Raw genomic sequence first — 26,937 nt, 5'->3', positions numbered from 1 at the left:
ACAGGTCAGCTCAGCTACTAATGTGGATGCAGACAGTGGACACAGGGGGTTATTCAGACCCGATCGCTGCTGTGCATTTTTGCACAGCAGCGATTGGGTCAGAACAGCGGCTGCGCTGGCGCCACAATGCGCAGGTGCGAGGCCACGCCAGCTACGGGAAGGATGACGAAATCGATCACTCCGGCAATCGCAAGAAGATTGACAGGAGGAGGCCGTTTGTGAGAGTCAACCGACTATTTCCAGGGAGTGTCCAGGAAAACAGGCATTTGATGGGAGGGTTCCTGACGTCAGCTCCAGACTGGATCGTCGCAGTGGAAGAGTAAGTCCTGAGCTGTGCAGAGACTGCACAAACTTTTGTTTGTGCAGCTCTCTGCAAAAGCAATTGCACCCCTGTCCATCGACTACCCCCTCCCCCTGTAGGTGGCGACTACCTGATCACAGGGATGCAAAAAATGTATCCTAGCGATTAGGTCTGAATTAGGCCCACAGATAGGTCAGCTCAGCCACTGGAGTGGATGTACACAGTGTGGAGTAAGCACAGACCATCAGTACACACAGCTCTCTCTGTGGTCTGCTGTGAAATGGCACCGAATCACCACTGCAGACACATATATAGCTTTCAATACCCATGAAAATCCAACATCAGGGTGATGACATTTTGCATCAATTTGGAATCCGATTAAAGCAGGAAAACCAGAAACATGACTCAGATTCACTCAGATCCCATAAGTTCGGGTGGGTTAGGCTCTCCAAAAACCGAGCCCAGTCATCTCTACACAAAAGTAGTAATAGTTAATAAACAGTAATGAAAAAAAAACCTAAACCATATGTAAAATAGCAACAGAAAATGTGGATGCTCCCCTACAGAAGTGCACATGCCACCAACACATGCCTATTCTCAGTGCCTCATCTGTACCTCCCTCCTGGGAGGCCTAGGCCACTGATGACTGGCATTCTGTGCCCTTATAAAGTCCTGATCAATCAGCTCCACAAAATTTCTCCAGCCATAAAAACAGTGTAACATACCTGCTGGATACAGTGTGGGCTACAGTGCAGAATACTTTGGGACACCAGTGTTAATTTCTCCAGGGATTTTCAATTTTGTTTAGTCTTAGTCACTTTCCTAAAATTTGACAAAATTAAATGTCACATTTTAGTCAATTTTTTTTATTTTGTCTTAGTCAAGTTTTAGTCAGTGAATCTTGACGAACATTTTAGTCTAATTTTAGTTATTGGTTTAGTCAAAGCTTTGCAGTTTTATGATACTGTAACTACTGTCGCTATGTGTTTTGGTACTGTAGTTAATTAGGTACTAAACAAGTGCGACACAAATGCTATTTACTGGTAATTTATTTTCTGCAAATATTAATTTAAGAATACAATTGTTCTTTAATTAAAAGAGTTAAAACCTTAACTGTCCTTAACCCTACTTAAGTAGAAGTAGTTGAAGTTCACTTCACATTCACACATCAAGATATAAAAAGTAATCTACAATTACAATTTATACACATTCTAGTACATATACGTAGTCATATTGATAAAAGAAAACTATTATTCTCTCTTATGACCCAGCCTTATTGTATGTATGTATAAAAATTAGAGATGATCGGGTTCGGATGTGACGCCAGAATTAACGTCAGTTCGGTTTTATCCAGATTTTTCTTATTGGCTATCCAAAACATGTGACGTCTGTGAGCCAATAACATGCCATTTTGAGAACCGAGTAAAACTGAGTAAAACCGAACCCGCTCATCTCTAATAAAAATACAGTACAGGTTGAGTATCCCATATCCAAATATTCCGAAATACGGAATATTCCGAAATACGGACTTTTTTGAGTGACAGTGAGATAGTGAAACCTTTGTTTTTTGATGGCTCAATGTACACAAACATTGTTTAATACACAATGTTATTAAAAATATTGTATTAAATGACCTTCAGGCTGTGTGTATAAGGTGTATATGAAACATAAATGAATTGTGTGAATGTAGACACACTTTGTTTAATGCACAAAGTTATAAAAAATATTGTATTAAATGACCTTCAGGCAGCGTGTATAAGGTGTATATGAAACATAAATGCATTCTGTGCTTAGATTTAGGTCCCATCACCATGATATCTCATTATGGGATGCAATTATTCCAAAATACGGAAAAATCCAATATCCAAAATACCTCTCGTCCCAAGCATTTTGGATAAGGGATACTCAACCTGTATTAATTTAAATAATACAATAAAACACTCAAAATATACAAAACCTGTCTGATACAACAAAGTAGTAAGTAGTATGCATATCATATGCTAATAATAATATTTAGCTGTTTAGCAGCTTGCTACAGCAGCTCAATTGAGTGATTCTCTTCATGACAAAGAGTTATTGTGCAGCCAAAAAAGACAACCTGGTTGTCCTACCTAAGATAATAAGCAGTGGTAGTACTACTACAAAAAATGAAGCTGTAAAGAATGTGGATGCATATGCTAATAATAATATAAAGCTATTTAGCTGAACTGAGTGATTTTAAATTTACTTACAGTTGACGTTACTACTTCTCTCTGTTTAATTTCAGGAAGGTACTTCTCTCTAAGATGACCCTTGCTCTGTTGTGACAGGCCCTTGTCAGGTCCCCTGTTACACTAAACACCCTCTCGACAAAAGCCTGTGATGCAGGCATTGCAAGCAAATCTAGTGCCAGCGGCTTCAAATTTACATATATCATGGAGTTCTGGGCTAACCAAAAGTCCATCCCATGTTTCAAATAGGATATCTTCAGAGATGTGAGATCATCTTTGAATTTCCTTATATCCAGTTGAACACTGGGCTTGGGTGGTTTTAACACTGAAGATGCTGATTTGGAGGATAAAAACCTAAATCGCAGTCGCTTTACTTCTGAGGGCACCTCTTCAACATCATCCTTCTTTGATGCATCCCCATCATCTTTCTTTAACTGATCTTCCTCCACCTGTGTTGTGGATGTGGATGCATTGAGGACAACACATTTTTCTGCTTCTTCCAGAAGTTCACTGATTCCATCATCTGTGTTTTCAAAGAGTGCCTCTATAGCAACTGTTGGGTCAAGAAAATAAGCAGCGGCTGTAAGTGGAGAGAACTTTGCCTCATTGGGAAATAGGAAGCAGTTGAAGCATTGATCCAGGTTCACTTTAATTTTATCTGCCAGTATACGCAGGTCTCTGTGAGCTGATACAAGAGAGAACTGAGAGAGGTGAGTAATTAAGTGCAGTAAGGCTGGCACTATCAAAGACAGAGACATTGTATCACTTTGAAGTGTTTTTGTGTGGTCAGCAAAGGGCAGCAAGAAATCTTGGATAGCATTTAGCTTGATCCACTCACTTTGCAGGAGACAATCCCAACAAGGGGTGGCGCTACCCGCTCAGCAAAGAGATGCAAAGCAGGGAGGCACCAGGGTGGAAAGGCACCCTCCCTGCTATGCATCCCTGCTGCGCTGCCCGTCTCTTCTGTTGCTGCGGTGCTGGCAGCTTGTATCCTCCTCCCCCTCCCCTCTTGCAGTGGTTCGGCTGAAAAAGGGCAGAGCTACGTGACGCTGAGGGGGAAGAGCTACATGGGACCTGAGGGGGCAGAGCTACACGAAACCTAAGGGGGTGGGGATACATGGGACCAGTCTTACTGAGTCTGCTACAGATCCAGGATTCCTGCCTGCCTGCCAGCCAGATAAGTAGTAGATGGGAGGGGACTCTCTAAATCTCCCGGCAGCTCCTCAGCTTCCTCTCTTCACTCCTTTATGTGTTGCCTCACCCCCAGATCTTCTGCAGCTCATCCATTCTCCTCCCCCTGCTTCCACTAGCTGGGCTAGATAGAGGCTCCCAGAGTTTTCCCAGCTGCTGCTACCCACCCCATGTGTGCCTCTTTCCCATGTGCCTCTGCTCCTACCCACCCCATGTGTGCCACTGCTTCTACCCACCCCATGTGTGCCACTGCTTCTACCCACCCCATATGTGCCTCTGCTCCTACCAAACCCATGTGTGCCTCTTTCCCATGTGCCTCTGCTCCTACCCAACCCATGTGTGCCTCTTTCCCATGTGCCTCTGCTCCTACCCACCCCACGTGTGCCTCTTTTCCAAGTGTCTCTGCTCCTCCCCACCCCATGTGTGCCTCTGCTCCTACCAAGCCCATGTGATCCTCTTTCCCATGTGCCTCTGCTCCTACCCAGCCCATGTGTGCCTCTTTCCCATGTGCCTCTGCTCCTACTCAGCCCATGTGTGCCTCTTTCCCATATGCCTCTGCTCCTACCCACCCCATGTAGGCCTCTTTCCCATGTGCCTCTGCTCCTACCCTCCCCATGTGTGCCTCTTTCTCTATATCCCTATGAGTGCCTCTGCTCATACCCACCCCATGTGTGCCTCTTTCTCTATATCCCTATGTGAGGCTCTGCTCCTACCCACCTATATCAACTATGTTTCTACCCCTCCCTCTTCTATGCCTCAGTCCTCTTTCAGTTATAGCTAAATTCTAGTTGGAGAAAGGACCTCCAACACCAACAGGGGGAGGAGCCATACCCGAACAAGGTACCCAAAATGTACCCTTGTGGGCTCAAATCACTCGCCACTCTTAGGGCTCATTGGCTTGCTCTGCTCCGCTCGCCACCGGGTTGCTAAAGGTAGTAGTTGGTGGCATGGATAGTGAAAGTACTATCCCACCGGCCTAGCTCCTCCCCCTGATGTCAGAGGTCCTTTCTCCAACTTGATTCTAGCATCTACCATCCTCTTTCCCATCAGTGCCTCTGCTCACTTTTATATATTTATCTTTAGTACATTCTCCATCCGTGCCTCTGTCCCCTCTTTCTGAGTCTCTGAAGCCTCCCCCCATGCCTCTGCTCCCTATGCCATCTATACCTCTGCCACCATGTTCATTAGTTCCTGTTGTTAGTCTCTGCAGTTTTCATTTATCTAACAAGTCCTGAGTGACTGCCGCCGACCAACTGTATTTCATTACATATGCCGCAAGGTAACTGGAGGGCACCTGGGCAATTCATTTGGAGGCAGTGAGTGCCGGGAATTATTGTTGTATATATATATATATATATATATATACACACACTACTACAGTACAGAGGTAGCCATGCTCATCTTTGTTGCCATGGCACGCCATGCAGAATGCTGTGATACAACATACCACATCACAGTAAGTTGAACATGGCTACATCTGTATATTTGGGTGTGTATCGGGTTATTGGCGCCAGGTATCCCGGCGGTCAGCATCCCGACCGCTGGATCCCGGTGGTGGAATGCCGGCGAGGGCGAGCACATCAAGCCTCTTGCGGGCTCTCTGCACTTGCCACGCTGCAGGCTCGGTGGTGACTTGCAGTCTACACAGGTTCTAATTCCCACTCTAAGAGAGTCCTGGACACTGGCGAGAGGGAATAGTCCCTGCTAGTTGGCATGCCAACTGTCAGGATCTAGAGGGGGCGGGATGTAGGAGGAGGTAATGTGACCGAACTACATCCCATTTATTTATATATAATATTATTATTATACAATTTTACCAGGAATGCATGCGCAACTACCCCTTCTCCCCTTCCTCTGTCATGGTGCCCCCTGTTATTTTGTTCTGGTTCCGCCCCTGCTGGAAACCTACTGCTTCTCCACAAGTGTCACCCACTGCCTCTCCCATTTGTAGGAGAGCGCAAATTTATAGTTTGCAGGAGGGCGCCGAACATCCTAGCACCGGCCCTGATCGCAACCCATCTCATCTGCAACATGGACCATAGAATCCTCACCTGAAGAAGGCTTGAAACCATTAGAAATGTACTAGACCATCTTGTCACACAATCTTTAATTACAATAAGTCTACAGAGCTGGCAAAGTTTCTCCATTGCAACTGAAGACCTGCAAAACAGTTTGACAATTGCTTTCACCTTTTCCAAGAGACATCCAAAAGAGACTTCTTTGTGGACCATGTTGACGACCAACTACAATATGTGAACAGAACAGGGTGTCCGCTCCATAATGCCTCCATACCTGAGAAAAAGACCACGAAGGACAAAGTACTTTATTATTTTTTTATTTTTTTATGTACTTTTATTTGACATGTAATAAATCTAATAGGCTTACCTTGCCTCCTCACTTTCATGTTCTCCCTCACTCTCCTCATTCTTTTCAGAATCTGCAGAGCTTATTTTGTCTTCTTCCGGTCTGAATGCAGTGACCATGTTGCTCCCATTATCTCTGATGACTGTAAGAATCTTGTTTTCTGGTATTCCCCACATTTGAGTGCACTGGTCAACACAAGCTTTGATGGAATGAACAGTATGTGGATGGGAGATCTCTTCAAGACTGAGTAGTATATGTTCAGGTTGGTTTTGCAAAGTGCAAACATAACATGCACTTATAGCAAGGTAAGAAGCAGTCAGTCCTTTGGTTGTCCAAATGTCTAGACCAATCATTATTTTCCGTGCACTGGCTACTCGATCTTTTAAAAAAAAATTCATCCTTATAAATTATATCAATGAGGTTGTTAATTTTGGTTTTCTTAGGGATGGTCAGTCTTCTGTCCACCGCCTCCATCATGCAAATTAATTCTTTGTCCTCCACTGTCCGGGCTGGCAGTACAATACATCCTATCCACAAGGCTAGAGCTCTCTCTTTAGTTTTTTGTTCTTTTGCTTCTTGATGGTACTTTGAAGCCAAAGCAATCACATTTTGAAGAGTTGTTTTTCTTTTCTCCTGTCTGTTTTTGGTACAGGGATGGTCTCCAGAATCTGAGTATTAAAAAGGTATTTTATATTATTTAATATGTTTTGACTCAAAATCAGGTTATATACACAGTATGTCTGTCACAGATTCCATGCTTCAGTCATCCACACACATAAACATTATAAGACTCTCTGACTCGCTCCTTCTTGTTGTCTCCAACTTCAAACCTTCATGTAGAAGCATTTCTGCAAATTTCAAATCTCACCTCAGGGCACCTTGTCAAATTCCAGAACAACCGCTGACATAAGATTCATTATAAGCTATGTAATTACACACACCCAGCCAACCAGAACCCACACAGTGTACACAGTCCATCCAGTCCACTTGACCAAACTCCACACACACAGTCCAACTCAATTTATTTTATCTTTATTAATTTCCACATCCACATCCAATACAGGTCATATTTACCTTAGAAAACACTGAAGGATGGCGTGTCTTTAAGGGTCTCTTCAAATTTGTAGTGTTTTTTCCAGCCATCTTAATTCCACACAGCTCTCCATCAGTGGAAACAATACACTGGGGGATATTCAAATGTTTGAAAAGTCGGTTGGGTGTCTTTTATTTCTTGTTTATTAGATAGGAAAAAACAGACACCCAACTGACTTTCAAACAATTGAATATCCCCCACTGTGTCTTTCTTTCAGATTTACAATAACTGAATTGTGTCCGTAAATCATCTCTCCATTTCCTTCCCACTGCCAAAGCTGCAGTCGCAGGCAAAGTTTCTGAACTTTCATCATCATTCGATATTTTGTATGTTAAGCTGCCTATTACGGTGACCACCTTCTTGTTCATGTCAGCTAGTAGTCCTCCAGTCCAAACTTGGCCAAGAAGACTCTAACCGAAAATAAATAGCATAAGAAATATTTGTATTTAAAATAAATAAATATAAAAGGTCACGGTTGAGTACACTCTTACCCAGGCCACCTCCGCTGCCGCACCATACTGTGTATACATACTGTATGTATATATATATATATATATATATATACATATACCAACAAATATAAAACCACAGCACTCACCACTGCAGAAGCAGGGTGCAGTGTCTGCACTCACCACTCATAGAGTGGGGTGCATGTAGCCCATGGTCACCTACTTAACAATATACAAACAGAAAGTTCAGCACTCACCAAAGCAAGCTCACTTATTTTCACTACATCAATAAATAAATGATGGGGGTTTAGTTAGTGAATTGGCCAATGCACGGAAGCCTGCAAACCGCTCGCCAAGGTACCCCATCTTCATGCAGGTCCTACACTATCACAGAGTCACAAAAATTAAAAATTAAAACCTAGCAACTGTATCACACATAATATAACTGAAAATATGCCCACTTAATTTACTGTGTATCTGCCAAATACTCCATGGCTTTTAAAGGTACACTAGTCACTAGAACAGCTGACTCAGGTTTGAGATAATTGGGCTTGCATAGGGGTGCATGGTATATTGTAGGGTTAATCTTTGGTTAACTCATATTAACTGTTGCTACAAGCTTTGTTCATGCACCCCTATGCAAGCCCAATTATCTCAAACCTGAGTCAGCTGTCCTTTAGTAATTTATCAGCCAGTGTCAGGTGACTAGTGTACCTTTAAAAGCCATGGAGTATTTGGCAGATACACAGTAAACCAAGTGGGCATATTTGCAGTTATATTATGTGTGATACAGTTGCTAGGTTTTAATTTTTAATTTTTGAGACTCTGTGATAGTGTAGGATCTGCATGAAGATGGGGTACCTTGGCGAGCGGTTTGCAGGCTTCCGTGCATTGTCCAATTTACTAACTAAACCCCCATCATTTATTTATTGATGTAGTGAAAATAAGTGAGCTTGCTTTGGTGAGTGCTGAACTTTCTGTTTGTATATATATATATATATATATATATATCATTACACACACATATACAGTATAATGCCACTGGCTGTGTGTGCTGTGCATGCCCCCAACCCAGAGGCACCCACCACACATTTCATGATAGGCCAGTGCCACGCACTGTATGTCCCCATTTATATATATATATATAGCAAATAAACAGGAAGCGGCACTCAGAGACGTGGTAAGTAGTGCATAAATAAAGCAACCAAGCTTTAATATATCATCACATCATCAACGTTTCGGGGTTGTCCCCCTTCATCAGGATAACAACAAGTGAGCACAAAACAAACTTTATACCTTACCCCCACCAATGGAAAATATTCAGTATTCCCGCCAGCGTCCGCGCAGACCTCCGCCACTCCCCCCTGCATACACGGCTATTGCCGGAAGAGGAAGTGACGCGGACCACCAAACAGACTGCTGGGTGTGTTACCATGGAGACGCGGCACTGCTCGTATACCAGGAAGCCGCCAGCGTTGTCACGGAAACCCGTGCGTCGTAAGCTGATTAAACTAAAGAATCTAAGTGCACATAGCAGCAAACCATGTTAGCCGCATCCCGTCTACCTGCAGTGTCAGATCATCCATCTTATAACCATAAATACATACATAAAAAAACGCAACAAAAAACTGTAACATTATTACAGACAAATAAAACTAATCTGCATCCCATAGAATCCGCTGCTACATTGTTATCAATTTTAGGTCAAATGTCAAGAATAACATTCTCACATGCTAAATTGTATATATCATGTGACACACAACTAGTGCCTCAACGAGTACATAAAGGTCTAATGATAAACTCTATATACACTGTCTACACATGTATACAAGGGTATGAATTTAAACTTGAATCAAATTTCTAAACAATTATATGTTACCCCTGTAATTGTTTTATACCGTGTCATCTTATGTCAAACATGTATACCACACCAGCCTGATATGGACACATTCAAAGAAAACAATTGAGACCCATGGTCTCATTCAGGCCTTTAGGGGCCATGGTGTCGAGGCGGTAAATCCACCGGGCATCCAGCTGTAGTAATCTTTTATGTCTATCACCACGTCGCAGTGATAGGGGTACATGATCGATAATTTTATAACGTATGGTGGCCACAACATGTCCCAATCGGGCAAAATGGCGTGCCACCGGTTGTTCACTATTCCCTGTAGAAAGTGCGGCTCTAATGGCCGCCCTATGTTGTGCCATCCTCTCTTTAAACTGGCACACCGTTTTGCCTACATACTGGAGCCCGCACGGGCAGAACAGCACATAAATCACAAATTTAGAGGAACAACTAAGGGGCCATCCGATTTTAAATCTCTTACCCGTCTGGGCATGCACAACAGTGTCCCCAGTCTGGAGGTATCCACATGTCGTGCATCCCAGACAATGATAGCATCCGTTTTTTCTAGTTAGAAAATTTGATGTCTTGTTTTGACCTAACCCCGTGATGTCGGTCCGGACAATAATGTCCTTGATGTTCTTACTTCTAGAATGGCCTGCAAGCAAGCGAGTGCCATGCAGGCTTTTCAAGCCTGGATCAGATGTCACCAACGGCCACCATGATTTGACATATTTCTTTTTTGCCGTGCTTTGTGTATTAAATTCCGTGATCCACGGGATGGAGTTCTGTAAAGACTCCTTCTTGCGCTTTGTGCTGGACTCTGACAAGAGGGTTTGGCGTGTGTGACCTATTGCCCTGTTTTTGGCTTTTTCTAGCTCAAGGATAGGATAGCCCTTGTCTAGAAATTTTTTTGTCATAATTTCCAACTGCCTCACGGTATCCTCTGGGTCACTAGTGGTCCTACATACCCTCAAATATTGAGAATATGGCAGACCCCTAACAGTAGACCTTGGGTGGAAGCTGTTATACCTAAGCAGGCTATTTCGGTCCGTAGGCTTCGTATACAATGTTGTTTGTATCCGTTGCTGGACAATCAAAATTTTTATATCTAGATAATGAATCTCTGTGGTGCTGGTGTTGTATGTGAGTTTAATTGGACTAGAAGACTTATTGTGATTATCAATGTGTGTGAGTAAACATTGCAAGTCCCCGTCCCAGAACACCAGGAGATCGTCAATATACCTGTAGTACACAAACATGCCCTCCGCTATACTAGCATTCTCAAAAAATAATTCTCGTTCCACTTCCCACATAAATGAGTTGGCTAGTGATGGTGCCACTGCCGATCCCATAGCACAGCCGGTTTTCTGGCGGTAAAACCGGCCATCAAATAAAAAATAATTGTGCGTGAGGGTGAACATGAGAAGGCTCAAAAAGAATTCTATATCAGGACCCCTGTACAGTGAATTATTGACCAATAAATGTCTCACAGCCTCAACACCTGCCCGGTGAGGAATGCAGGTATAGAGGCTGGAGACGTCAAGTGTCACCATAGTGACAGTCGCAGGAACAATCTGTAACTCCTCCAGATGTCTGAGCAACATTGTGGAATCTTTGAGGTAGGAGAAGGTACTCTGGATGCATGGTTGTATGAACAAGTCTAAGTATATGGATACTGGCTCACACAAAGACCCCCTGGCAGACACAATGGGCCTGCCAGGAGGTCTTAGTGGGTCCTTGTGGATTTTCGGTATCGTGTAAAATATTGGTACTTTTGGGAACCCAGTTTTTAATTTACCACATATACCACTTGAAATAACCCCATCAGTGACCGCCTTATCCAAAATACAATCCAATTCGCTCTTATATTGATCTGTTGGATCATGATCAAGTGAACAATAGGTATCAATATCATTAAGCAACCGTAAACATTCAGTACGATATTCATCTATACCCAACACAACAATTGAACTCCCCTTGTCAGCACCGCGTATTATTATGTCTTGCCTTTCTCCCAATGATTTAAGAGCTAAACGTTCTTGTTTAGTTAAATTGGGATGAATCTGACTAGGGCTAGGACATTGCATAGACTCCACCATGCGGCAGAACGTTTTGATAGAGGGGTTGGTTGTGATGGGTTCAAACTGCGATCTCGGTCCAAGTTTATGTAACTCTCGAGGTAGTACTTCGGATGGAGAAATGTCCAATTTTTTATCATGGTATTCCCTGAGCTTGAGGGTGCGTTGTAGTTTAAAGTTCTCAATCTTGTCATAGAACATATCTGGCTGGTTTGTGGCACGAAAGACAGCCCCTTACTCAAGACCCCAATTTCAGAAGGTGTTAGAATGCATGAGGAAAGATTAAAGATTAAGTCTTTTTCCCTTTTGGCGGCTTCTGTGCGTGCTTGCCGCCTTTGTTGCCCGCCCCTCCTTGTGCGTGACCTTTTCGGGTGGTATATCTTGCCCGGGTGTTCACGCCTAAAGGGGATTGTGATTTTCTTGATGTTGAGGCAGTAGAAGAACGTTCATCTGTCTCACTAGCCGAACTGGCGGTGTTCCTAGAGAAATTCCTACGTTTATAATATGATGTTTTTGCTGGGCCCCTCTGCTCATTATTTGAAGAACCCAGCCAAGAGTATACCCGGTGTAACTCATAGTCCTGTTGGACTTTCAACAATTTCTGTTTTTTAAATTTAATTAATTCATTTTGGTAAGACTGTATTTGGGTCTCCAATTTCTCCACCCAATTAACGGTTTTATCTTTCTCTAATTTCTTTTTATTAGCAGTCTCAAACACCAGTAATTTCTCTTTGGTAGCAGCGCATTCCCTTGTGGATTCCTCGATTACCAATAAAATCAGATCCATTGAACATTTATTTAAAATGGAAATCCACTTTTTGCAGAAAGGAATGCTGTTGCGACCAATGGTGGGCATGTTATGAATTCTAAAACCGCGGGGAATTAATTTAGAGCGGAAATAGTCAGATAAAGTGCGTCCGTGAAAGGTAAAGTCCAGATCACGCTTTCTAAGCTTATACCATTCCTGGAACAATTCCTCATGGGAATCAATAGTGACCACATTGAAAGCAGTTTCTTTGTGTAAGATGTTCTCTGCCTCCATGTCTGAGTAACTGAAAGTATCTGAGTTGTCACATTGCAGCACATAAGACATCATATCCCCTTGTTCCATAATGAAATTACCAGGCTTAAAATTCCACAGGCAAAAAAATGACTAGGATAAAGCAATATCCCTAGTGTATAGCAGCAGTTTCCATAAAGTGCAAATTACACAAGCACAAACAATGACCAGGATAAAGCAATATCCTTAATTTATAGCAGCAGTTCCCATAAGGTGCATACAGTGTCCAGATTCAAAAAGTGCGAGTGCAAAAATAAAGTGCTTAGTGAATAAAGTGCACAAAAAATACTAAAAATTCCTTTCTGAAGGTAATTAATGTAAAGGACGGGTGCCTTGATGTCACCGTGCTACCTGATCCAGGGCTCACACAGTCAATGAACATCCATGCAGAGGATCCGGCACTCCAACCATAAATTGTTGTAGATGCTCTGGTGCCTTCTTTGTTGAAAGTCCAACAGGACTATGAGTTACACCGGGTATACTCTTGGCTGGGTTCTTCAAATAATGAGCAGAGGGGCCCAGCAAAAACATCATATTATAAACGTAGGAATTTCTCTAGGAACACCGCCAGTTCGGCTAGTGAGACAGATGAACGTTCTTCTACTGCCTCAACATCAAGAAAATCACAATCCCCTTTAGGCGTGAACACCCGGGCAAGATATACCACCCGAAAAGGTCACGCACAAGGAGGGGCGGGCAACAAAGGCGGCAAGCACGCACAGAAGCCGCCAAAAGGGAAAAAGACTTAATCTTTAATCTTTCCTCATGCATTCTAACACCTTCTGAAATTGGGGTCTTGAGTAAGGGGCTGTCTTTCGTGCCCACAAACCAGCCAGATATGTTCTATGACAAGATTGAGAACTTTAAACTACAACGCACCCTCAAGCTCAGGGAATACCATGATAAAAAATTGGACATTTCTCCATCCGAAGTACTACCTCGAGAGTTACATAAACTTGGACCGAGATCGCAGTTTGAACCCATCACAACCAACCCCTCTATCAAAACGTTCTGCCGCATGGTGGAGTCTATGCAATGTCCTAGCCCTAGTCAGATTCATCCCAATTTAACTAAACAAGAACGTTTAGCTCTTAAATCATTGGGAGAAAGGCAAGACATAATAATACGCGGTGCTGACAAGGGGGGTTCAATTGTTGTGTTGGGTATAGATGAATATCGTACTGAATGTTTACGGTTGCTTAATGATATTGATACCTATTGTTCACTTGATCATGATCCAACAGATCAATATAAGAGCGAATTGGATTGTATTTTGGATAAGGCGGTCACTGATGGGGTTATTTCAAGTGGTATATGTGGTAAATTAAAAACTGGGTTCCCAAAAGTACCAATATTTTACACGATACCGAAAATCCACAAGGACCCACTAAGACCTCCTGGCAGGCCCATTGTGTCTGCCAGGGGGTCTTTGTGTGAGCCAGTATCCATATACTTAGACTTGTTCATACAACCATGCATCCAGAGTACCTTCTCCTACCTCAAAGATTCCACAATGTTGCTCAGACATCTGGAGGAGTTACTGATTGTTCCTGCGACTGTCACTATGGTGACACTTGACGTCTCCAGCCTCTATACCTGCATTCCTCACCGGGCAGGTGTTGAGGCTGTGAGACATTTATTGGTCAATAATTCACTGTACAGGGGTCCTGATATAGAATTCTTTTTGAGCCTTCTCATGTTCACCCTCACGCACAATTATTTTTTATTTGATGGCCGGTTTTACCGCCAGAAAACCGGCTGTGCTATGGGATCGGCAGTGGCACCGTCACTAGCCAACTCATTTATGTGGGAAGTGGAACGAGAATTATTTTTTGAGAATGCTAGTATAGCGGAGGGCATGTTTGTGTACTACAGGTATATTGACGATCTCCTGGTGTTCTGGGACGGGGATTTGCAATGTTTACTCACACACATTGATAATCACAATAAGTCTTCTAGTCCAATTAAACTCACATACAACACCAGCACCACAGAGATTCATTATCTAGATATAAAAATTTTGATTGTCCAGCAACGAATACAAACAACATTGTATACGAAGCCTACGGACCGAAATAGCCTGCTTAGGTATAACAGCTTCCACCCAAGGTCTACTGTTAGGGGTCTGCCATATTCTCAATATTTGAGGGTATGTAGGACCACTAGTGACCCAGAGGATACCGTGAGGCAGTTGGAAATTATGACAAAAAAATTTCTAGACAAGGGCTATCCTATCCTTGAGCTAGAAAAAGCCAAAAACAGGGCAATAGGCCACACACGCCAAACCCTCTTGTCAGAGTCCAGCACAAAGCGCAAGAAGGAGTCTTTACAGAACTCCATCCCGTGGATCACGGAATTTAATACACAAAGCACGGCAAAAAAGAAATATGTCAAATCATGGTGGCCGTTGGTGACATCTGATCCAGGCTTGAAAAGCCTGCATGGCACTCGCTTGCTTGCAGGCCATTCTAGAAGTAAGAACATCAAGGACATTATTGTCCGGACCGACATCACGGGGTTAGGTCAAAACAAGACATCAAATTTTCTAACTAGAAAAAACGGATGCTATCGTTGTCTGGGATGCACGACATGTGGATACCTCCAGACTGGGGACACTGTTGTGCATGCCCAGACGGGTAAGAGATTTAAAATCAGATGGCCCCTTAGTTGTTCCTCTAAATTTGTGATTTATGTGCTGTTCTGCCCGTGCGGGCTCCAGTATGTAGGCAAAACGGTGTGCCAGTTTAAAGAGAGGATGGCACAACATAGGGCGGCCATTAGAGCCGCACTTTCTACAGGGAATAGTGAACAACCGGTGGCACGCCATTTTGCCCGATTGGGACATGGTGTGGCCACCATACGTTATAAAATTATCGATCATGTACCCCTATCACTGCGACGTGGTGATAGACATAAAAGATTACTACAGCTGGAGGCCCGGTGGATTTACCGCCTGGACACCATGGCCCCTAAAGGCCTGAATGAGACCATGGGTCTCAATTGTTTTCTTTGAATGTGTCCATATCAGGCTGGTGTGGTATACATGTTTGACATAAGATGACACGGTATAAAACAATTACAGGGGTAACATATAATTGTTTAGAAATTTGATTCAAGTTTAAATTCATACCCTTGTATACATGTGTAGACAGTGTATATAGAGTTTATCATTAGACCTTTATGTACTCGTTGAGGCACTAGTTGTGTGTCACATGATATATACAATTTAGCATGTGAGAATGTTATTCTTGACATTTGACCTAAAATTGATAACAATGTAGCAGCGGATTCTATGGGATGCAGATTAGTTTTATTTGTCTGTAATAATGTTACAGTTTTTTGTTGCGTTTTTTTATGTATGTATTTATGGTTATAAGATGGATGATCTGACACTGCAGGTAGACGGGATGCGGCTAACATGGTTTGCTGCTATGTGCACTTAGATTCTTTAGTTTAATCAGCTTACGACGCACGGGTTTCCGTGACAACGCTGGCGGCTTCCTGGTATACGAGCAGTGCCGCGTCTCCATGGTAACACACCCAGCAGTCTGTTTGGTGGTCCGCGTCACTTCCTCTTCCGGCAATAGCCGTGTATGCAGGGGGGAGTGGCGGAGGTCTGCGCGGACGCTGGCGGGAATACTGAATATTTTCCATTGGTGGGGGTAAGGTATAAAGTTTGTTTTGTGCTCACTTGTTGTTATCCTGATGAAGGGGGACAACCCCGAAACGTTGATGATGTGATGATATATTAAAGCTTGGTTGCTTTATTTATGCACTACTTACCACGTCTCTGAGTGCCGCTTCCTGTTTATTTGCTGCATGTGCTGGGGCGCAGACCCCTCAAAGAAGGCACCAGAGCATCTACAACAATTTATGGTTGGAGTGCCGGATCCTCTGCATGGATATATATATATATATATATATATATATATATACACTGTATGCTGCTGTGCTTGTGCCCTGTGCATGCCCCCCACCAGCCAGCCCCACATTATAGGCCACACACAAAAATGTTCACATTATAATATATGTAGGCCATGCCATTGCCACATATGTGTATATATATATATATATATATATATATATATATATGTGCAAACATCCGGCACTAACTTCTGCTGTTGCTTAAAATAATCACTCCGGTGCCTTCCAGGGGTTCAGCGTCCCAGTATATGAAAGCGTGATGGCGGCACTCAGAGATTTGCAAAGTGCTTACAAAATGCTGTTTATTTCAACGTTTCGGGCTCCTGCCCGTCGTCAGGAACATACAAACAAAAACTGTGCAATACATACAATTCTTATATACCCTCCCCAACAAGAACATAATTACCTGATCAGTCGCAGCTGGATACCATCTCTCCCGCGTGTAATGCTGACAGGGAAGATCTCAGGGTCTCCGGTCGTCTCAGCAGTGACGTCAAGAGCGTGCGCCGTCCTACTTCTGCTACCATCGTCAACGTTTGCCTGTTACCTAGGCAACGTTAGCTGCACGGTCCGGTTACTGCTAATTGCCTTCAAGGATTCCCGTCACTTCCCTGCTGCTGACAACGTAAGAAGGGGCTCGTTCGCAGCAACCAATCAGATACCTTCACAACACCTAATATCCGTGAACTAAAAAATAAATCATGTTAAAAACATTATTATTAAAATTACAAGCTAATCAAATGCATTCTAATGAGGGTGGAATGCAGGGCAAACAGCCTAACTGAGCATGAGGCTATATATAATTAGGAAAATTAGCTAGCTAAACGAGAAGAAAAAAAATATATATATCTACAAAAAACATTGTAGACCCAAGGAGTCGTTAAGACCCCTTGGGGCCAAAGTCTCCAATGTATGAATCCATTTACTTTCTAGTTGAAGTAACTTTTTCTTCCTGTTACCGCCTCTCTGATTCAATGGCACATGGTCAATCAATTTTATTTTAATACTGGCTATACTATGATTGACTTCAGCACAGTGTCTGGCCACTGGCTGGTCACTAGTGCCAGACTCCAGGGCTGCCTTAATGGCGGATCGATGTCCTGCCATTCTTTCCCTGAATTGTCGTTCTGTCTTGCCCACATAGTAAAAACCACATGGGCAAGACAGAATGTAAATGACAAATTTGGTGGTACATGTGAGGGCATGCCGTATAGTAAATTTCATCCCAGAATGTGGGTGTAAAAATGAATCACCTGGTATGATCGATCTGCATGTAGTGCATCCTAGACAACGGTGGCATCCAGTTTTTTGACTGAGAAAATGTGACACCGTTGCTTGTTTTTTAAGTTTGGTAATATCTCTTTTAACTAGCTGTGGGCAAGACAGAACGACAATTCAGGGAAAGAATGGCAGGACATCGATCCGCCATTAAGGCAGCCCTGGAGTCTGGCACTAGTGACCAGCCAGTGGCCAGACACTGTGCTGAAGTCAATCATAGTATAGCCAGTATTAAAATAAAATTGATTGACCATGTGCCATTGAATCAGAGAGGCGGTAACAGGAAGAAAAAGTTACTTCAACTAGAAAGTAAATGGATTCATACATTGGAGACTTTGGCCCCAAGGGGTCTTAACGACTCCTTGGGTCTACAATGTTTTTTGTAGATATATATATTTTTTTTCTTCTCGTTTAGCTAGCTAATTTTCCTAATTATATATAGCCTCATGCTCAGTTAGGCTGTTTGCCCTGCATTCCACCCTCATTAGAATGCATTTGATTAGCTTGTAATTTTAATAATAATGTTTTTAACATGATTTATTTTTTAGTTCACGGATATTAGGTGTTGTGAAGGTATCTGATTGGTTGCTGCGAACGAGCCCCTTCTTACGTTGTCAGCAGCAGGGAAGTGACGGGAATCCTTGAAGGCAATTAGCAGTAACCGGACCGTGCAGCTAACGTTGCCTAGGTAACAGGCAAACGTTGACGATGGTAGCAGAAGTAGGACGGCGCACGCTCTTGACGTCACTGCTGAGACGACCGGAGACCCTGAGATCTTCCCTGTCAGCATTACACGCGGGAGAGATGGTATCCAGCTGCGACTGATCAGGTAATTATGTTCTTGTTGGGGAGGGTATATAAGAATTGTATGTATTGCACAGTTTTTGTTTGTATGTTCCTGACGACGGGCAGGAGCCCGAAACGTTGAAATAAACAGCATTTTGTAAGCACTTTGCAAATCTCTGAGTGCCGCCATCACGCTTTCATATATATATATATATATATTATATATATGCTGCTGTGCCTTTGCCACATTATACATGGGTTGATGGGGGTCCTGTCCTTCTTACCCGGACTAAAATGGTGTTAAATTTAAATGTGTCCTCCTCTTCCCCTGGCTGGGTCTCCTCAGTCCTGGTCAGTGCTGCTGTCAGGGCTGTGCTTACGAGTCGGTGTGCTGTGCTGCTTGATAAAGCTGCCTGAGCCAGCCAGGCCCTGAATTGTAGCTCTGTCACTCCAATCTCTAGTCCACCTCATTGTGCACACAGTCGCCCCACTCTGTCTCCGAGTCGCCACGAGGCCGGCCTGACCATGTCTGTACGCGCCGCGGCATCCTGCAGTGCTTCCTGTGTATGTTACAGTATTGAGAGACATGCGGCGTCCTGACGAAAATAATAAAGAGTTTTAATCTTGTCAATATTCGTCAGGACATCATGGACTAATAATTTATCATCATTTTCGTTGCGAAGAATTTTCTATTTTCATTATTTTTACATTTTAGTCATTAAAAAACCTTCATCAACGAATAGTTTTTGTCGGAATTTTAATTGACACAACAGTTAAATATTGAGCGAGTTACAGTGTGGGACACACAGTGTGGGTTGGATACAGTGCATGTCAGATACAGTTCAGGTTGGACAAAGTGCAGGTTACACTGTGTGACACATACTGCAGATCCGATTATAAGGAGGGATATGCAGGAGACATCTCAACCGATATCGCAAGCTGGGATCATGATCATCGGTCGCGATGTTCCATGCAGAGGGCCAACTGAGTATGCTCTAGCTTACTTTGCTGACTGGCAGAAGTGGGGGCAGCTAGGCCAGGAAGCCTGCTTTGTAAAATATTCTCCCATCCCAGCAAACAGAGGCAAAATGCCCCCATTTCTGGGAACATAGGCACCCCGCTACCCCTTCCCCTCCACCTCAACGCCACTGCCTGTCAATCAGGCAGCTGCAGTGGGGAACTGCAAGTAACATTGCAAGGCCCATTCCGTGCAAGGGCAGAATGGATTTTATGCAGCCACAGAATCAAGATAATCGTGAATCTGTGTGCTGCAGTGACCTGTGCCAAGCTCTGAATTAGGTTCACAGTGCAGGTTGGACACAGTGCAGGTCAACAAGACAGCTGTAGCCTAGAAGTAACAGTGCACTTAATGTGACAGAAGGCAGAAGGGTACCCAGGACCGGTGCAAGGTTTCTAGACAACCTAGGCAAAGATACATAATACTGCCCCTGCTCTCCAAACCCCCCCGCCATCCGCCCCCTTCAGAATCCCGGCATCCGGGTCTTAGTACATACAGAAAATGTGGTAAAAACAAACAAACTGGGGGGTAAATTTACTAAGGTGGGAGATTTTTAGAAATGGTGATGTTGCCCATAGCAACCAATCAGATTATAGCTATTATCTGCTAGAAGCAGCTAGATAAATGGTAAGTAGAATCTGATTGGTTGCCAAGGGCAACATCACCAGTTCAAAAAATCTCCCACCTTAGTAAATTTACCCCTGGGTTTTTACCACATTTTCCCGTTACAAAATCCTGCAGATTGGGTATGGTATACTGGTAGTCAGGATAACCCCAACTGATCCCGGCATTTGGACTGGCTAAAACTCGACAGGGAGCTTCAGTAAAAGAACCCTAATCCTCCCTCGAACCCTCAGTCCCTGCAGCCTAAACCTAACCCTAATCTCTCCTCCAGTAGCCTAACCCTAACCCTCCCTTCAGACAGCCTAACTCTAACCCACCCACCCCCTGCAGCCTAACCGTGATCAAACTTTCGTTCGGGATCTCGGCTGACGGGATGCCACCGTCGGCATTCTGACAGGTGTCAGGATTTCGGAGCTGGCATTCTGACCGCCAGGATGCTGAACGCTGGGATCCAAGCTACATCACTATCTGGCCCAGTGTACTGACTCTTAGTGGAAACATCAGGACAAGATGTTGCTGTAATGCTGCAGGTGTACTCATGGTGTGCAAGAACCACTAGACCAGTGCTGGATTAGGCCTTTGGGAGGCCCGGGGCACTTAAGACAGGAGGGGCTTCTCCCTCATGTCAGCACCACAGCCTTGGCTGTGCCTATCAGTCACCATTCCAGAGCTTTAAGCATTTGGGAAATGCAGTCAAACCTCAAAAACTGCAGGTTGCTAAATTTTGATTGCATTTTAGTGTTAGACTCACCCCCCTTCATGTACAGACACTTACAGGAAGTTTCCCATGCTCAACACCAGAGCCTGCTCAAAGTAGACACAGGATGTTGCGAATAGCCATGTGCCTGCCATGGCTAAGTGCCCATAGCAGGGCAAGGAGTTCATACTGCATGATGTGCAGATTAAAGTGGGTGTAATGAAGAGATGAGCGGGTTCGGTTCCCTGAGAACTGAACACCCTCGAACTTCACTACCTGAGCCCAGATCAGAATCAGGCGGGAAAACCCGAGCCTGATTCGAAACCAGAATGAGGCAAAACGTCATCATCCCACTGTTTGGATTCCATATAAGGAGCTGCGCATCACCACCATTTTCACTCCAGGATTGGAGAGTGTAGAGAGAGGATGTGTCTCCGTCCTCAGTGTCCTGCATCAGTTCAGTGGTAGTGTCTTGTGCTGCATCAATCCAGTCACAGTGGTGGTGTCTTCTACTGCCATATGTCCAGTGCTGCTGTATAAGTCTAGTCCAGTGGTGCTGTGTTGTGCTACATCAGTCCAGTGGTGGTGTCTTGTGCTGAATCAGTCCAGACACAGTGGTGGTGTCCTCTGCTGCCAAATGTCCAGTGCTGCTGTATAAGTCCAGTCTAGTGGTGCTATGTTGTGCTGCATCAGTTCAGTGGTGGTGTCTTGTGCTGCATCAGTCTATTCACAGTGGTGGTGTCCTCTGCTGCAATATGTCCATATGTATAAGCACAGTCCATTGCAGAGGTGCAGTGTTATCCTGCGTCAGTCCAGTGATGGTGTCACTGTGCTGCTGTATATGTCCAGTGGTACTGCTGTATATGTCTAGTGATACTGCCATAAATGTCCAGTGAGACTGCTGTATATGTCAAGCGGTACTGCCATATAATTCCTGTGTTACTTGTGTATTAATCCAGTCCAGTGATACTGCTGTATATGTCCAGTGATACTGTTGTATATGTCCAGTGATACTGCCATACATGTCTAGTGATTCTGCCATATATGTCCAGTGGTACTGCCATATAATTTCAGTGGTACTGGTGTACAAATCCAGTCCAGTGATCCTGCTGTATATGTCCAGTGATACTGTTGCCTGTGTCCAGTGGTACTGCCTTATAATTCCTGTGGTAATGCATGCAATCCCAGTGATACTGCCATATAATTCCAGTGGTACTGGCGTATAAATCCAGTGGTACTGGCTTATAAATCCAGTCCAGTGATACTGCCGTATATTTCCAGTGGTACTGCCATATAATTCCAGTGATACTAACGAATATGTCCAGTGGTCATGCCATATAAATCCAGTAATACTGGCATATAAATCCAGTCCAGTGATACTGCCGCATATGTCCAGTGGTACTGCCATATAAATCCAGTGATACTGCCGTATTTGTCAAGTGGAACTGCCGTATAAATCCAGTCCAGTGATACTGCTGAATATGTCCAGTGGTACTGCCGTATAAATCCAGTGGTACTGGTGTATAAATCCAGTCCAGTGGTTCTGCCGTATATATATCCAGTAATATTGCTGTATATGTCCAGTGGTACTGCCATATATATCCAGTGGTACTGGCGTATAAGTCCAGTCCAGTGATACTTCAGTATATGTCCAGTAGTACTGCCATATAAATCCAGTGATACTGCCATTTATGTCCAGTGGTACTGCCATATAAATCCAGTGGTACTGGCATATAAATACAGTCCAGTGATACTGCCGTATATGTACAGTGGTACTGCCATATAATTTCACTGATACCGGCGTATAATTCCAGTGGTACTGCAGTATAATTCCAGTGATACCGTCATAAAATTCCAGTGATAGTGACGTATAATTCCAGTAGTACTGGCATATAAATCCAGTGATACTGCTGTATAAATCCAGTCCAGTGGTCCTACCGTATAAATTCAGTGGTACTGTCTTATAATTCCAGTGATACTGCCGTATAAATCCAGTCCAGTGGTACTGCTGTATAAGTCCATTGGTACTGCCGTATAAGTCCAGTGATACTGCCATATAATTCCAGTGGTACTGCCGTATAAGTTCAGCCCAGTGGTGCTGACATATAAGTTCAGTGGTGCTGTCCTGTGCTGTATATTATTTACTCCAAATAAAGGGGTTATTAATATTTAATCCAAACATTTTTCACAGTGTTTGCCCTGGGTGGTATAGAGGTGATACTGTACCGCATATTGTTATATAACTCCAGAAAATAATGCAGAACAAAAATTTGGAGGATAAAATAGGGAAAGATCAAGAACCACTTCCTCCTAGTGCTGAAGTTTCTGCCACTAGTCATGACATAGACGATGAAATGCCATCAACGTCTTCTGCCAAGGCCGATGCCAAATGTGAAAGTAGAGGGCATGTAAAATCCAAAAAGCCAAAGTTCAGTGAAAAGACCCCCAAAAATAAATTGAAATGGTCTGAGGAGAAACTTAAACTTGCCAATATGCCATTTCCGACATGGAGTGGCAAGGAACGGCAAAGGCCCTGGCCTATGTTCATGACTAGTGGCTCAGCTTTGTCACGATCCGGGTATCTGGACGCCATTTCTTACCTATCAGATGCCTCCTAAGGCTGGCTCAGCGCTCCAGGACCGGATCCCATCTGTTATCCTGATGTGCACATTCCCGCATCCTCTCCTGTCTCTCTGGACGCAGTCACAGTAACGCCTTATACATCTGGCATGGCGTCTCCCGCGGCCTCCGCCGCCGTCCCTGAGCTTCTGCATTCAGAGTGGCGATTACGTCAGCTGCGGCTTCCGCTGAGTCCGCGTGGTCGGATGTGCATCTGTCAGCCTGGCGTCTCCGGTGGCCGGCGCCGCCATTACTGTTTTCCAGACCACATGGATTACAATCCAAACTTCCCTCCAAGTGTCTGCATGGGCGCAGCCATCTTGAATTCTGTCAGCTGATCATTCCTACCAATCCGTTGTCAGTATTATTAATTTGCATAATTGCCTAGCCAATGCCTTCCTTGCTGCAGGTATAAATAGGTTGTGCCTGAGCAAGGAAGGCGTCAGTGCTTTGGTTGTCAAACCTAGTTCCAGTTTGTCTCTCTTCTGTGAATGTCTTCCAGGTTCCAGCTCCTGTCTCCAGACTTCTGCTATAGAGACCCGCACCAGCATTCCATCTGCGGTGTAGCCTGACTCTCCGATCCATACTGGACTCACCTGTTTCCAGTTACAACATCACCTGCTTCCAGCTCAGCTTCCAGCAGTGTACAGCTTCTCTTAAAGGGCCGGTGTCCTTTCTGCAGTTTACCACTCTCCACCGGTATTATTATTTCTCCGCTCTCAAATTCTACATTTCATCTACATTGCATCGCTCTCAAGCTTTATTTATTATTTAACTGGTTCCAGCCAGTATCCACTCCGTGCCAACACCTGTCTGGTTCTAACCAGTACCCACAGCAGCATTTTATCTACAGCAGTCCAGCTTTCCCTGGAACACCAGCTGGTACGACCCTGGGCTTTCCTCATTGCTACAGTTGAGCCTGGTAAGGACTTTCCAACTTGCAGATAATAAGAACTGTCTCATACCACCAGAGCTCTGTGGCCCCTGCCACCCTGTAGTACCCAGGAACTGTATTATTATTTCTCTGCTGATTTTTATGTTACTTTTTACTGCTTCTGTGATGCATGGAGTTTGTCATAAATAAATATCATTGACTTTTACTCAAGTTGTCGTGGTCACGCCTTCGGGCGGTTTCTCTTCATGTTACTTACATGTCCAGGGGTCTGATACAACCTCCCAGGTTCCGGTACATCTCAGCCCCTACAACTGAGGCTGCCTTCCGTCAGCTCAGGCCCTCAGTTGTGACAGTAAGCACTGACCTAATGAATCCAGCCGGAGACCAGGATCAAGCGGCCAGGCCGATGCAAGAACTGGCAGCCCGACTAGAACATCAGGAGGCTGCACAGAGCCACATCATCCGCTGTCTCCAGGATCTCTCTACTCGGCTGGATGGGATTCAGACAACTCTCCGTGGATCAGGCGCTTCTGGTGCGTCAACCACAGTGACTCCAGTTATAACCCCACCCACCTTACCCATTTCTGCTCCACGTCTTCATCTTCCAACGCCAGCAAAATTTGACGGATCTCCAAGATTCTGCAGGGGATTTCTCAACCAGTGTGAGATTCAGTTTGAGCTACAACCTGGCAATTTTCCCAGTGACCGTACAAAAATTGCCTACATCATCTCACTTCTCAGTGGCTCAGCCCTTGACTGGGCATCACCGTTATGGGAGAGGTCCGACACCCTGCTATCTTCTTACACTGCATTCGTGTCAACATTCAGGCGCATCTTCGACGAGCCAGGCCGGGTAACTTCAGCTTCGTCTGAGATTCTCCGTTTACGCCAGGGATCACATACTGTAGGACAATATCTTATACAGTTCCAGATCCTGGCATCTGAACTGGCATGGAACGACGAGGCCCTGTATGCTGCATTCTGGCATGGTTTATCCGAGCGTATTAAAGATGAGTTAGCTACCAGAGACTTACCCTCCAAGTTAGATGAGCTAATCTCACTTTGTACAAAAGTTGACTTACGTTTCAGAGAGAGAGCAACTGAGCGTGGAAGATCATCTGCTCCAAAATCTTCTGCTCCTCCTCCTCGCCAACTGTCACCAACTAAAGATGAACCCATGCAAATTGGCCGTTCCCGTTTAACTCCTGCTGAGCGCCGAAGACGTCTCTCCGAGTCTCTCTGTCTTTATTGTGCAGCTCCGTCTCACACCATTAATGCCTGTCCCAAACGTCCGGGACTCCAAGTCCTAGCTCGTCAAGGAGAGGGCCGGCTAGGAGTAATGATCTCCTCTCCATCTCCTCAAGATTGTAATCTCCCAGTCTCGCTTCAAGTTGCTCAACGTTATCAGAACGTCATTGCCCTCCTGGATTCCGGAGCAGCTGGGAACTTTATTACCGAAGCCTATGTTAAACGGTGGTCCCTACCCACCGAGAGACTTCCTTCCTCCTTTTCCTTAACTGCCATGGATGGCAGTAAAATTTTTGATACAGTTATTGCTCTAAGGACTCTACCAGTTCGTCTGAGAGTGGGAGTTCTTCATTCCGAACTTATTTCACTTTTAGTGATTCCAAGAGCCACACATCCTGTGGTCCTGGGCCTTCCATGGCTCCGTCTTCACAAGCCTACAATTGATTGGACGACTACGCAAATCCTGGCATGGGGTCCCTCCTGTGCTGAGACATGTTTGTTTAAAGTGTTGCCTGTCTGTTCTTCCTCCCCCAGGTCGTCTGATGTTCCACCTCCTCCATATCAAGATTTCACGGATGTGTTCAGTAAAGCTTCTGCTGATATCCTTCCTCCTCATAGAGAATGGGACTGCCCGATTGATCTCGTTCCAGGGAAGGTTCCACCTCGAGGCCGAACTTATCCGTTGTCTCTGCCCGAGACGCATTCTATGGAGGAATACATTAAAGAGAACCTAGCAAAGGGGTTCATTCGACCTTCTTCTTCTCCAGCCGGCGCAGGCTTCTTTTTTGTAAAAAAGAAAGATGGTGGTCTGCGGCCGTGCATCGACTACAGAGGTTTGAACGACATTACCATTAAGAACCGCTATCCTTTACCCCTGATTACTGAGCTCTTTGACAGAGTTAGCGGAGCTACCATCTTTACAAAGCTGGACTTGAGAGGTGCATACAATCTCATCCGGATCCGTGAGGGTGACGAGTGGAAGACCGCATTTAACACCCGTGACGGTCATTACGAGTACCTCGTCATGCCCTTCGGATTGAGCAATGCTCCAGCTGTCTTCCAGCATTTCGTCAATGAGATCTTCAGAGACATTCTATACCGTCATGTCGTGGTCTATCTAGACGATATCCTCATTTTTGCCAACAATTTAGAGGAACATCGTTTTTGGGTAAAGGAGGTTCTGTCCCGTCTCCGTGTCAATCATCTCTATTGCAAATTAGAGAAATGCGTCTTTGAAGTCAAGTCCATTCCGTTTC

Source organism: Pseudophryne corroboree, chromosome 8, assembly GCF_028390025.1.
Source record: "Pseudophryne corroboree isolate aPseCor3 chromosome 8, aPseCor3.hap2, whole genome shotgun sequence".
NCBI classification, from domain to species: Eukaryota; Metazoa; Chordata; class Amphibia; order Anura; family Myobatrachidae; genus Pseudophryne; species Pseudophryne corroboree.
Note: the sequence above shows the minus strand (reverse complement) of the source record.